The following is a 12,368-nucleotide window of genomic DNA, read 5'->3' on the forward strand; positions in this document are numbered from 1 at the left end:
GGCGAGGGGAGGGGAGGGGAGGGGAGGCGAGGGGAGGGGAGGGGAGGCGAGGGGAGGGGAGGCGAGGGGAGGGGAGGCGAGGGAGGGAGGGGAGGGAGGCGAGGGGAGGGAGGGGAGGGAGGCGAGGGGAGGGGAGGGGAGGGGAGGCGAGGGGAGGGGAGGGGAGGGGAACGGAGGGGAGGGGAGGGGAGCGGAGGGGAGGGGGGAGGGCCTGGGGGGAGGGGCGGTCGGGCAGAGGGGCCACCGGCCGGGCGATGGGGCGCCGGACCCCGGGGCTGGGGGCTCATCGGAGGGGGCGCGGGGTTCAAGGGAGGGGGGCACCGGGCGGGCGATGGGGCGCCGGACCCCGAGGCTGGGAGATCATCGGAGGGGGCGCGGCGTTCAAGGGAGAGGGCAGCGGGCGCTGGGCAGAGGGGCTGGGGCGCGCCTGAGGGGGCGCGGGATTTGGGGGAGGGGTGCCGCACACCGGGTCTGGAGGCATCTGAAGGGGTGCCGGGCGGGGGAGGGGCCGGGGGGGAGGCCCGTGGGGAGGGGATGAAGAGGTGGGGGCCAGAGCGGGAAAAGGGGGCACTGGATGGGGCAGGCCCGGCTGAGTGTTGGTGGGACCTGGGGGAGTGCCGGGCGTGGGGCAAAGGGAGCCCAGACCACAGCGTGGTGGAGACCCGAGTGGGCGCCCCATGGGGTCAGGGGGAGCCTGAGGGGCCCGTGCTGGGCAGGATCGGGCGCTGGTGGAGAGGAAGCGGGTGCTGGTAGGGGTGGGGGAAGCAGCGGGGAGCACTGGGGAATGGGGGCTGCAGGGCGGCCCAGCTGGCACTCCTCCTTCAGGAGTTACAGGCCTAGGGTGGGGCCGTTAGGTCCGGACCACCCTCTTGGGCTGCAGGTAAAACAGAAAGGGCCCCTGCGCAGCAGTAGTTCAGAGACCTGAGTCTTGGTCGCTGCCACTGGCTGCTTCCACTGTGGCCTCTGCTTCAACGCCAAAATTCAGAGGTTTCATGACAGTTTTCATCCCGAGATTAGTCCCGAAGTGCTTTGGGAGGAGGGAGAAGCCTAGAGGTTTCCTTGGTTTCCGTGAGGATTTGAGGTTAGTGCCGTGGCCGTGAAGGAGCCCAGCCCTGGGGAAAAGGAGCAGCAGGTGCCCCCCTTCCCGACAGCCAGGGGAGGCCCCTCGGTAGGAGAAGGAACATGCCCCCCAGGCAGGGGCTGGGTCCTTCTGGGCTGGTGAGACCTTACCCCACGTGGGCAGGCAGGGCAGGCTCCGCTGCTTAGGCTCTTCCAGCAAACGCCCTATCGAGAGCAGGCTGGCCATGTCCACCCAAGTGTCCTAGCTGGGGGCCCTTTGCTGGCCAGAACTTGTGCCCCAGTGCATCCAGTGTACGAGTTGCAAAGTGAAGGCTTGAAGAGTCACCCAGCCAAGGTCACCCAGTGGTCAAGTTCCTGAGCAAGGTCCCACCTCCAGACACATCCTTGGGCCGAGGTGAGGCCGGCCCAGCAGCGGGCCCCAACCACGTCTGCACCAGATGCAGGAGCCGCAAGTATGTCTCTGCTCTTCCAGATGTCTGCTCTCTGAGTCAGTGGAGAGCAAGCACACGGGGCCTGCACCCTTCTCCACCCCGGGCAAGGCAGATGCAAACCAGGAAGCCGCAGGCCGTCTTGTGAAAGAAGAGAGACAGGAAACAGGAGAGAGGCAGAGAGGGTGGCTTCTCCACCAAACGAAGTGACGCCCAGGAGGAGTGAAGGCATGTCATAGTGGCCTTCTGGAATTCCAACGATGAAGAGACTAGCTTAAAAACCGTCAGAGAGGGACTTCTCTGGTGGTCCAGTGGGTAAGACTCTGCGCTGCCATGCAGGGGGCCAGGTTTTAATCCCACGTGCATGCAGCAATTGGAAAAAAAAAAAAAAGATCCTACACACTGCAACTAAGACCTGGTGCAGCCAAATAAATGAATAAATTTTTTTTAATTAAAAAAAATTAAATTGGGGGGCTTCCCTGGTGGCGCAGTGGTTGGGAGTCTGCCTGCTAATGCAGGGGACACGGGTTCGCGCCCTGGTCTGGGAGGATCCCACATGCCGTGGAGCAACTAGGCCCGTGAGCCACAACTACTGAGCCTGCGCGCCTGGAGCCTGTGCTCCGCAACCAGAGGCCACGATAGTGAGAGGCCCGCGCACCGCGATGAAGAGTGGCCCCCACTCGCCGCAACTAGAGAAAGCCCTCGCACAGAAACGAAGACCCAACATAGCAATCAATCAATTAATCAATCAATCAATCAATAAATCTTTAAAAAAAAAAAAAATTAAATTGGAAAGAAGAATAAAGTTATTTTTAAAAAAACCCTTCAGAGAGGAAGGATCTTCTTTAATCAGACTGAACCTGATTGTCAGTTGGCAAAGGGGTGAAACTGTCAAAATCCTAAGAGAATTTTTTTTTTTGGCTGTGTTGGGTCTTCGTTGCTGTGCGCGGGCTTTCTCTAGTTGCGGTGAGTGGGGGCTACTCTTCGTTGCGGTGCGCGGGCTTCTCATTGCAGTGACTTCTCTTGTTGCGGAGCACGGGCTCTAGGCGTGCGGGCTTCAGTAGTTGTGGCACGTGGACTCAGTAGTTGTGGCTTGCGGGCTCTAGAGTGCAGGCTCAGTAGTTGTGGCACACGGGCTTAGTTGCTCTGCAGCATGTGGGATCTTCCCAGACCAGGGCTCGAACCCGTGTCCCCTGCATTGGCAGGTGGATTCTTAACCACTGGGCCACCAGGGAAGCCCATCCTAAAGGAATTGAACTTACAATTCCATACACAGTGAAACTAGCATTCAAGTGAGACAGCAAAATAAAGGTGTCTTCACAACCTGAAAACATCTACACACTAAGTGTCAAAAAGGACTGAAAGACATGCCCCAAGCCAAATGAGAAGTGAACCCAAGAGAAAGACCTGGACGCCAACAAAGAAACTAGCTTAGACTGCTCAAAGAAAGTCAAATAACAACTTGAGAGAAAATCCCGCATGAGCTCAACATGACATATGGCAAGGGGAGGGAGGAGCAGGAAGGAAAAGCACACAGAAGTTCTTGTATAGCTAGAGGATTTGAGAATCGATAGAAAAAAAGTCTGAAATACCCAAGTTTCCATGAGAAAAATGGAAACAGAATTTACAGATTTCAAAACAGCTGGGAGAAAACTGAAATGAAGAAAAATTGACAGTGCCAACAAAAAGCAGAAAAGAGAGAAAGATAAATACATGATAAATGAAGAACACAGCATGAGGTGACAGGAGTAAATTCAAACGTTTGAGTAATCAGAGACATGATGGAATTAAAAATTCATCTATTAAAAGACAGAGACGGGCTTCCCTGGTGGCGCAGTGGTTAAGAATCCACCTGCCAATGTAGGGGACTCGGGTTCGAGCCCTGGTCTGGGAAGATCCCACATGCTGTGGAGCAACTAGGCCCGTGAGCCACAATTACTGACCCTGCGCGTCTGGAGCCTGTGCTCCGCAACAAGAGAGGCCACGATAATGAGAGGCCTGCACACCGCGATGAAGAGTGGCCCCCACTTGCCACAACTAGAGAAAGCCCTCGCACAGAAACAAAGACCCAACACAGCCATAAATAAATAAATAAATAAATAAATAAATAAATAAAAATTAAAAAAAGACAGAGACTCTCTAATTAGAATGTAAATACTGTTAAATACTGTTTACGAGAAACACACCTAAAAATGTGGATGGAAAGTATGTGTCATACAACTTATGTTCCTCAGAAGACCATAAAGAGAATGAAGAACTAAAAGCTAGAAAGTATTTGCAACACATACACCTTGCAAATGATTAGTATCCAGAATATATAAAGAACCCTTCCAAATCCATTAGAAAAAGACAAACAAGCCAAAAGAATGATGGACCAATCCTGTAATCAGTCTCCTTGCAGAGAAGAACATGGAAAGGGCCAATAACCTCACTAGCAGTTTTGGAAATGCAAACTAAAACCACACTGAATGAGCACAACCGTTAAAGTTGGACGCATACCCTGCTGGCCCAGAGCATCAGGTCGTACGGTTATCTTGTAAACAATATGGCATTCTCCAAAGAAATCGGGTGTGTGCATCAGTTAGCTGTTGCTGCATAACAAACCACCCCCCAAACTTTGTAGCTCGAAACCACAACAATCGCTTCTTTCACTCATGGATCTGATATCTGGGGAAGATTCAGCAGCACAGTGGTCTACTCCACGCTGCAACCGCTGGGGCATCTCCACTGGGGGCTGGACAGGCCACATCCAAGATGGTGCACCCATGTGGCTGGCAAGCTGGTGCAGGCTGTGGGCTAAGGGCCTGGGGGACGTCCTCAAGGGAGGGTGGCCAGGTTCCAAGAGCAAGAGTCCCGAGAGAACCAGGCAGACCCAGTATCACTTTTCATATCATAGCCTCAGACATCATGTAGCATGACTTGTGCACAAACCTGCCCAGATTTCAGGAGATAGGGGGACAACAACCCCTAGTTCCTGTGGAAGGAAGTGTCAGAGTCGCATTTTAAGAGGAGCACGTGGCAGGGAGAAGTGGCTATGGCCATCTGGGAAAATGCAAGCTGCCTCGATGTGCACACCTGTTCCCAGCTCTAGGGTTAAGCCAACATACATTCCTAGGTACATCCTCTGCCTAGCTGCATGCCAGAGAAACCCGCAGTGACCCACCAGGAGACCTGTCAACTTTCAAAGCAGCGCTGTTTTTAATAGCAAAAATACTGGGGGGGAACCCTTAAATGTATGTGGACAATAAAATGAATAAAGTGAGATACGTCTACACAATGGACTAGCATGCGGCGATTGAAATGAATGAATTGCACCACTTGGATCCACGTGGCTGAATCTCAGACACGTGACGCTGAACAGGAGAAATAAAATGTCATAATGATAATACAAAGTGTGATTCCATTTGCACTCAGCAGAGAGAGCTCGGAGTGTGTAAGTATGTGCACACGCAAACACACACCTGTATCTTTTCCGATATCTATAAACAAGTCTTGAGCTCATACTGATAGCTTCAGTTCTAACATGACAGATCTCATTCTGTCCTTCCCCCTTTCTATGTTTATAACTCAACAGTGAGAAGCCTCTATGCTTTCACCTGGTAGCTCCAGCCCCATTGTCTGTCGGGCTATACCAGCCAGACACTTGGCCCCAGATGCATCAACCACCGCCCCCCCACCCCCCGCCCAGGTAGATGCATCAGCCCAAAGTTCAGCTCTGGGGACGTCCCTGCTTCCTCTGGCTCCGTAGCCCTCCCACCCGCACCCCACTGTAACTGCAGCTGAAAGCTTGGGCCCGACAAAGGCAAGGAGACGGGTATTGTTGCTTTTTTGTAAGTTTCTATTTTCTGGCAGAAGTAAGATAAAATCCTTCTTCTTTCTTCTATCTCTAAGCTTACATTTAGTAGACTGTGCTTTTGCAAACAAATGAAACATTTTTTAAATGGTATTTTCTTACTTCGGAATTCAGGAAAAATCGTTTTTACTGACTATTCAATTTTAATAGAAATCTAGTTATTTGCATAGGTTCAATAGAAATCAGTCCTCTTTTTTACCAGTATATAATTAGACAAAATGATTGTGCCGCTGCGGCCTTAAGCGGGTGTCATATTTGAGAGCACGTCTCCTGTGATTCAGGATGACACACCCACCTTCGGAACAAGGATCGTAACCTCTGCGTTGAGCCAGTGCCCACAGACCCACACCAGCTCACGAACGACGGTGTACCAGGTCTCAGCTTCACAAGTAGTCGGGCAGACAGGAACTGTGGCAGACACCTAGGTCCTTGTGAAAAGAGAAACTCACCTACAGGCACAGGTGCTGCAGGCAAGAGCAATGTGAACCTCAGGCATGCCAGAGGCTCAGCCGTACATTCCTCATGACGACATCTCCAGACAGAAGTGAATTTTGCGGCCTTGGTCCTTGGGAAACCCCACGTGGCTTAGTTGTACCGGCGCAACAAGGAGGCTCAGACGTGCTAATTGCCACTTCTTTCAGCACCTGTGTAGATGAATCAGGTCCAGACACAGTAAGACCAGCTTTCTGTGAAGAATAACCTTCGTCTCAAGGGGGGGACTAATAAAAATTTTCCAAAACATGGATGGGTAAGAGGATGGTGGTGGGTCCTTTCGGTGGGAGGCTGAGTGCGGTCCAGCAGACCCACCAAGGGTACTTTTTGATTCTCTAGGGTGTGCATCTGTTTTACTGCCTACTTACTATTGATTATGATTTTTAATAACACGGTAAGGGTAGATTTTAACTTGTAGAAAATGGATGGCTAGGTAATGTGATTCTTGTCTGACAGCAATGCAAATGAACTTTGCCCAGTGGTAAGTGACAAAAATTATCTCTGTAGAAAAGATTAGTTGGAAGAGGTTGCAGTTTTATGGCCCTGTAGAACATTAACCAGTCTTTAATCTAAATTAGTGAACTTACTCAAGCAAGCTTTTTTTCAGCCACTACAAATCCTTCCCTCTCTCCAATGTTTTCAACCAGCCTCACCATTATGCTGGTTTCCTCGTTAATGATTTAAATAAATCTTGGACACATCCTCACTTTGGAGCTGTAGAGTCATATTTTTTTTTTTTTTTTTTTTTTTTTTAAAGTAGGCTATTTAATTTTATTTATTTATTTTTGGCTGTGCTGGGTCTTCGGTTCGTGCGAGGGCTTTCTCCAGTTGCGGCAAGCGGGGGCCACTCTTCGTCGCGGTGCGGGGACCGCTCTTCATCGCGGTGCGCGGGCCCCTCACCATCGCGGCCCCTCCCGTTGCGGGGCACAGGCTCCAGACGCGCAGGCTCAGCAGCTGTGGCTCACGGGCCCAGCCGCTCCGCGGCACGCGGGATCCTCCCAGACCAGGGCTCGAACCCGTGTCCCCTGCACCAGCAGGCAGACTCTCAACCACTGCGCCACCAGGGAAGCCCTAGAGTCATATTTTTAACTTTTGAAAATCACGCTTTGGCAGCTCCTGCACCTCGCCGCCTCCTCAGCACCTCCGCTATGACGGCTAATGGACATCCCAAACTTAACATGCCTGATGCTCAGCTCTTGGCCTCCATCCCCAAACGGCCCCCTGTTGTCTTCCCCATCTGTTATGGGTTGAATTGTGTCCCCCCCCAAAAAAGATAGGTTGGCATCTTAATCCCCGGTGCCTGTAAACGTGACCTTACTTGGAAATAGGGTCCCTGCAGGGGAGCAGGTTAAGAGGAGCTCACTGGGGTGGGCCCTGACCCAGTGGCTGGTGTCCCTATAAGTAGAGGGAACTTCGGACACAGGCTCCAGGGAGAAGGCCCTGTGACAAACAGAGGCAGAGGCTGGAGGGATGCAGCTGCCAGCCCAGGAACGCCAAGAGCGACAGCCACCAGAGCCCGAAGAGGCAGGAAGGGTGCTCCCCGACAGGCTTCAGGGGGAGGCAGCCCTGCTGACACCTTGATCTCAGACATCCAGCCCCCAGGACTGGGAGACAAGGGGCCTGTGGGGTTGACGCCGCCGGGCCTGTGGCGCTTTGTCGCGGCTCCCAGGGTACTAATCCACCTTCTCAGCTAATGGTGACGCCGTGCTTCCTGAGTGCGAGGCAGCCCTACTGCTCACATCTGATCCACCAGCAAATCCTGTTAGCTCCCCCTTCAAAACATGTCCAGAACCAGCCCTCTGTCACCACCTCCTGTTACTACCCCAGGGCCAATCACTGTCATCCCTCACCTAGATTATCTAGGTGTCCGGACTGGTCTGTCTGCTTCCCCCTAGCATCTCTGTAGCTTTTCTCTGCACAGCAACCCACGTGATACTATCACTCCTGTGCTTGCAATCTCCCAGTGGCTCCCCATCTCTCTCAGAATAAAAGCCAAAGTCCTCAACTCGATAACCAAAAAATAACCAAATTAAAGAATGGGCAAAGGACTTGAATAAACACTTCTCCAAAGAAGACATACAGATGGCCAATAAGCACGGGAAAAGATGCCCGACATCATTAGTCATCGTGGAAATGCAAATCAAAACCACAGTGAGATATCACCTCACACCCTCTAGGATGCCTAGAATCAAAAAGTCAGGGGAATTCCCTGGCGGTCCAGTGGTTAGGACTCCAAGCTTCCAATGCTGGGGTGTGGGTTCAATCCCTGGTCAGGGAACTAGGATCTTGCAAGGCAAGTGGTGCAGCCAAAAAAAAAAAAAAAAGTCAGATAATAACAAGTATTGGTGAGGATGTAGAGAAATTGGAACTTTCTTGCATTGCTGGTGAGAATGAAAAATGGTATAGCTGCTTCAGAAAACAGTTGAACAGTACCTCAAAATGCAAACCATGTGACCCAGCAATTCCACTCCTAGATATGTGCCCAAGAGAAAGGAAAACACACGTCCACACAGAACTTGTACATGAACATTCATAGCAGTATTGCTCATAATAGCCAAGAGGTGAAAACAAACCAAATGTCCATTGACTGATCAATGGATAAATAAAATGTGGTCCATTCATAAATGGAATATTTTTTGGCAATAAAAAGGAATGAAGTATTGAAATGTGCTACAACAGGGATGAATCTTGAAAAACGTCCTGCAAAGTGAAGGAGACAAAGGTCACATATCATATGATGCCATTTATATGAAATGTCCATAATAGGAAAATCCAGAGACAGAAAGCAGATTAGTGGTTGCCAGGGCCTGGGGCAGTGGGAGGGAATGGGGAGTGACTGCAAATGGGTGTGGGGTTTCTTGGGGGATGATGAAAATGTTCTAAAATTGACTGTGGTAAGAGTTGCACAACCCTGTGCATATACTAAAAACTATTGAATTTTACTTTTTTTTTTTTTTTTTTTTTTGGCCACACCACATGGCTTCTGGGATCTTAGTTCCTTGACCAGGGATTGAACCCAGGCCACAGTGGGGAAAGTGCTGAGTCCTAGAAACTGGACCACCAGGATCCCTTGAATTGTACCTTTTAAATGAGTGTACTGTAGGGTATGTGAATTATATCTCATTAAATCTGTTTTAAAATACGTTGAATAAATAATTACATAAATTAAAAAATTAAAAATAACACCAGAGAGTAGATAATGTAGACTCATCTCTTCCTGCTCCTCCAACTAAATATAACTTTAAAAACTGGGAAATAATACAAGAGACAAATTATAGACCTCTGGTAGGAAAAGAAAGGTAGGCTGGCTGAAGGCCTCAGATTGAGGAAAAACACTGCAGCCTGGAGTCTCCCACCCCCCCCCCCCGTAGTATAAGGCTGCCCAGGTCCAGCAACTCCTGGCCAACCAGTGGCAGAAAGCAGCCCAGGCCCAGTCTCTCCCCACCCTCCCACCCAGCAGCTAGGGGAAGTCCATCTATCCTCCCATGGGGAAGTCAACGGAGATTGAGCAGGAACCCTGGAGGTACCAGGTCTCAGAAGCATCCTCCATCCCATGGGTGCAACCTCTCCCACTCCCCACCCACTGGTTCTAGGCAGCCTGGAGAATCTCCTCTGTTCCCACAGGCAGCACTAGCCGAATTAAGTGGAAGCTGCAGTGGCACAGATGAACAGAACATACCAGAATAGAAATGCAAGGGCTCTGAAAACTAAATTATCATTGGAACCACAACCCACAAAAGTAGGCCAGGATGTGCTGCACCTGAACAGGAGCAGGATGACTGCCTGCTAAAATAGAATGTTCCAATAGGATCCAGAGGCTCCCAACATAATTTCCAAACTGTTTAGATTACAATTTTGAAAACCACGTGTCAAACCAAGAATTTAAATGAAAGAAAAACAATCAACAGATACCAACAGTGAGATGAATCAGATGTTGGAATTATCTGACAGAGATTGTAAAGCAGCCACCACAAAAATGTCTCAACAACCAGTTACAAATTATCTTGAAACAAGCAGAAAAATAGAAAATCTTAGTGCATAGAAACAAGTTATTAAAAAACCAAATGGAAATTATAGAGCTGAAAAGTACACCAACATTTAAAACTCAATGAATGGGCTCAATAACACAATGAATATGACAGAAGAAAGAGTCCATGAACTAGAGGACAGAAGAGTAGAAATTACCCAATCCGAACAACCAAAAGAAAGTAGACTGAAGGAAACAAATAAACAAACAAACAAACAAACAAAGCTTCAGGGACCTGTGGGAGTATAAAAAATAAAATAAAATAAATCTAACATTTGTGGAATTGGATCCCAGAAGGAGAGGAGTAAGAGTAACAGGCTGAAAAAAATATTTGAAGAACTTATGGCAGAAACTTCCCAAATTTATAGAATAGATAACCAACAAGGACCTACTGTAGAGCACAGGGAGCTGTACTCAATATTCTGTAATAACCTATAAGGGAAAAGAATCTGAAAAATATATACATGTATGTAAAACTGAATCACTTTGCTAACACAACATTGAAAATCAACTATACTTCAATTTAAAAAAAGAAACTTTCCAAATTTAGCAAAAAGACATAAACCTACACATTCAAGAAATTGAGTGAACCCCAAATTAGATAAATCCAAAGAAATCTATACCACACACATGATTAAACTTCTAAAAACTAGTGACCAAAAAAAAAAAAAAAACACCCTTGCAAGCAGACAGAGAGAAATAACACATTGCCTATGAGGGAAAAACAATTGGAATAACATTGGATTTTTTATCAGAAACCACAGAGGCCAGAAGGAAGTGGCACATTTTTCAAATGCTGAAAGGAAAGGACTGTCAACCATGAATTGTATATCTAGTGAAAATATGCTTCAAGTATGAAGAGGAGGGAATTCCCTGGTGGTCAAGTGGTTAGGGCTCTGTGCTTTCACTGCTGAGGGCACAGGTTCAATCCCTGGTCAGGGAACTGGGATCCCACAAGCCACATGGCATGGCCAAAAAAGAAAAAAAAAATGAAGGGGAAATAAAAACATCCATAGACAAAGAAAACTAAAAGAATTTGTCACTAGCAGAACTACCCTTAAAGAATGGCTAAAGGAAGTTCTTCAAACAGAAAAGAAATGATAACAGAAGGCTCAGAGCTTCAGAAAGGAAAGAAAAACAATGGAATGGGTAAGATAGAGGTAAATATAATAATTACCCTTCTCATCATCAGTTTCTTATGTCATGTTGGGTGATTGAAGCAAAACTTGTAACACTGTCTGATATGGTGTTAAATGTATGTGTAAGAAATATTTTAGACAGTTATATTTTTTAAATGGGGATGGTAAAGGGAGTTAAATGGAAGTAAGGTTTCTACACATCACTCAAAGTGCTAAAATTGTATCAATAGACTGTGATAACTTAGGTATGTGTAGTGTAATACCCAGAGAGTCACTGGGAAAACTATACAAAATGTCATACTCAAAAACACGATAAAAAATCAAAATGGAATTCTAAACAATGTTCAGTATCCCACAAGAAGGCAAGAAAAGAGAAAGAAAGGAATGATTAAGAGAGGAAACAAACAGAAAACAAATAATAAAATGGCAGACGAGCCCTAATATATCAAAATTGTAAATGTAAATGCTTTAAATACACTGAACAAAACACACAGATTGTTAGAATGAATTAATAAAAAAACACAACCCAACTATATGCTATCTACAGATGGCAAACATAATGACATACGTAGGGTAAAAATAAAAGAACGAAAAAATATTTATAATTCAAATATTAGCCAAAAATGTAGGAGCGGCCATAGTATATTATTTTTTACATATTATTATATACAGTATGTATTATTTATTATATATTAAAATCAGATAAAGTAGATTACAAGTAAAGAAAATTACTAGGAACAAAGAGGAACATTACATAATGATAAAAGGATCAATCCAGTTGGAAGACATAATGATCTTAAGTATTTGTGCACCAAACAACAGAGTTAAAAATATATAAAGCAAAAAATGATAGAGCTGAAAGAAGAAATAGACAAATCTAAAATTATAGTTAGGGACTTCCACATCCCACTCTCAGCAACTGATAGAACTTCTAGACAGAAGGTCAACAAAGATATAGAAGAACATGACACCATCATCAAGCAACAGGATCTAAATGACATTTACAGAACATTCCACCAAACAACAGCAGAATGAACATCCTTTTCAAGCACGCATGGAACACTAACCAAGATAGACCATATCCTGGGTCACAGAACAAACTTCAACAAATTTAAAAGGACTGAAATCATATAGAACATGTTCTCTGATCATAACAGAATCAAACTAGAAGTCAATAGCAGAACACCACAGGAAAATATCCAAATACTTAGAAACAAAACTAAATAAACTTCTAAATAATCTATAGGTCAAAGAGCAGTGTTCAAGGAGATTTTAAAAATATTGAACTGAATAAAACAGAAATACACTATATAAAAATTTCTGGGACACAACTAAAACAGTGCTGAGAG

The 12,368-nt window shown here is 46.9% G+C and overlaps 1 protein-coding gene across 2 annotated transcripts in view; it reads right to left on the bottom strand.

The window, feature by feature from the left end:
• Positions 1 to 1,586, bottom strand: part of BRD1 (bromodomain containing 1) — a 36,673-nt gene extending 35,087 nt beyond the window's left edge. The window contains exon 1 of one of the 2 annotated variants that reach the window (XR_005021481.1): positions 1,231 to 1,586. The gene's annotated coding sequence lies outside the window, so the exon portion shown is untranslated. The remainder of the gene's footprint in view (positions 1 to 1,230) is intronic. The other variant, XR_005021480.1, reaches the window with a different exon arrangement.
• Between the last annotated feature and the right edge of the window lie 10,782 nt (positions 1,587 to 12,368).

Source organism: Balaenoptera musculus, chromosome 10 (assembly GCF_009873245.2).
Source record: "Balaenoptera musculus isolate JJ_BM4_2016_0621 chromosome 10, mBalMus1.pri.v3, whole genome shotgun sequence".
Taxonomy (NCBI): domain Eukaryota; kingdom Metazoa; phylum Chordata; class Mammalia; order Artiodactyla; family Balaenopteridae; genus Balaenoptera; species Balaenoptera musculus.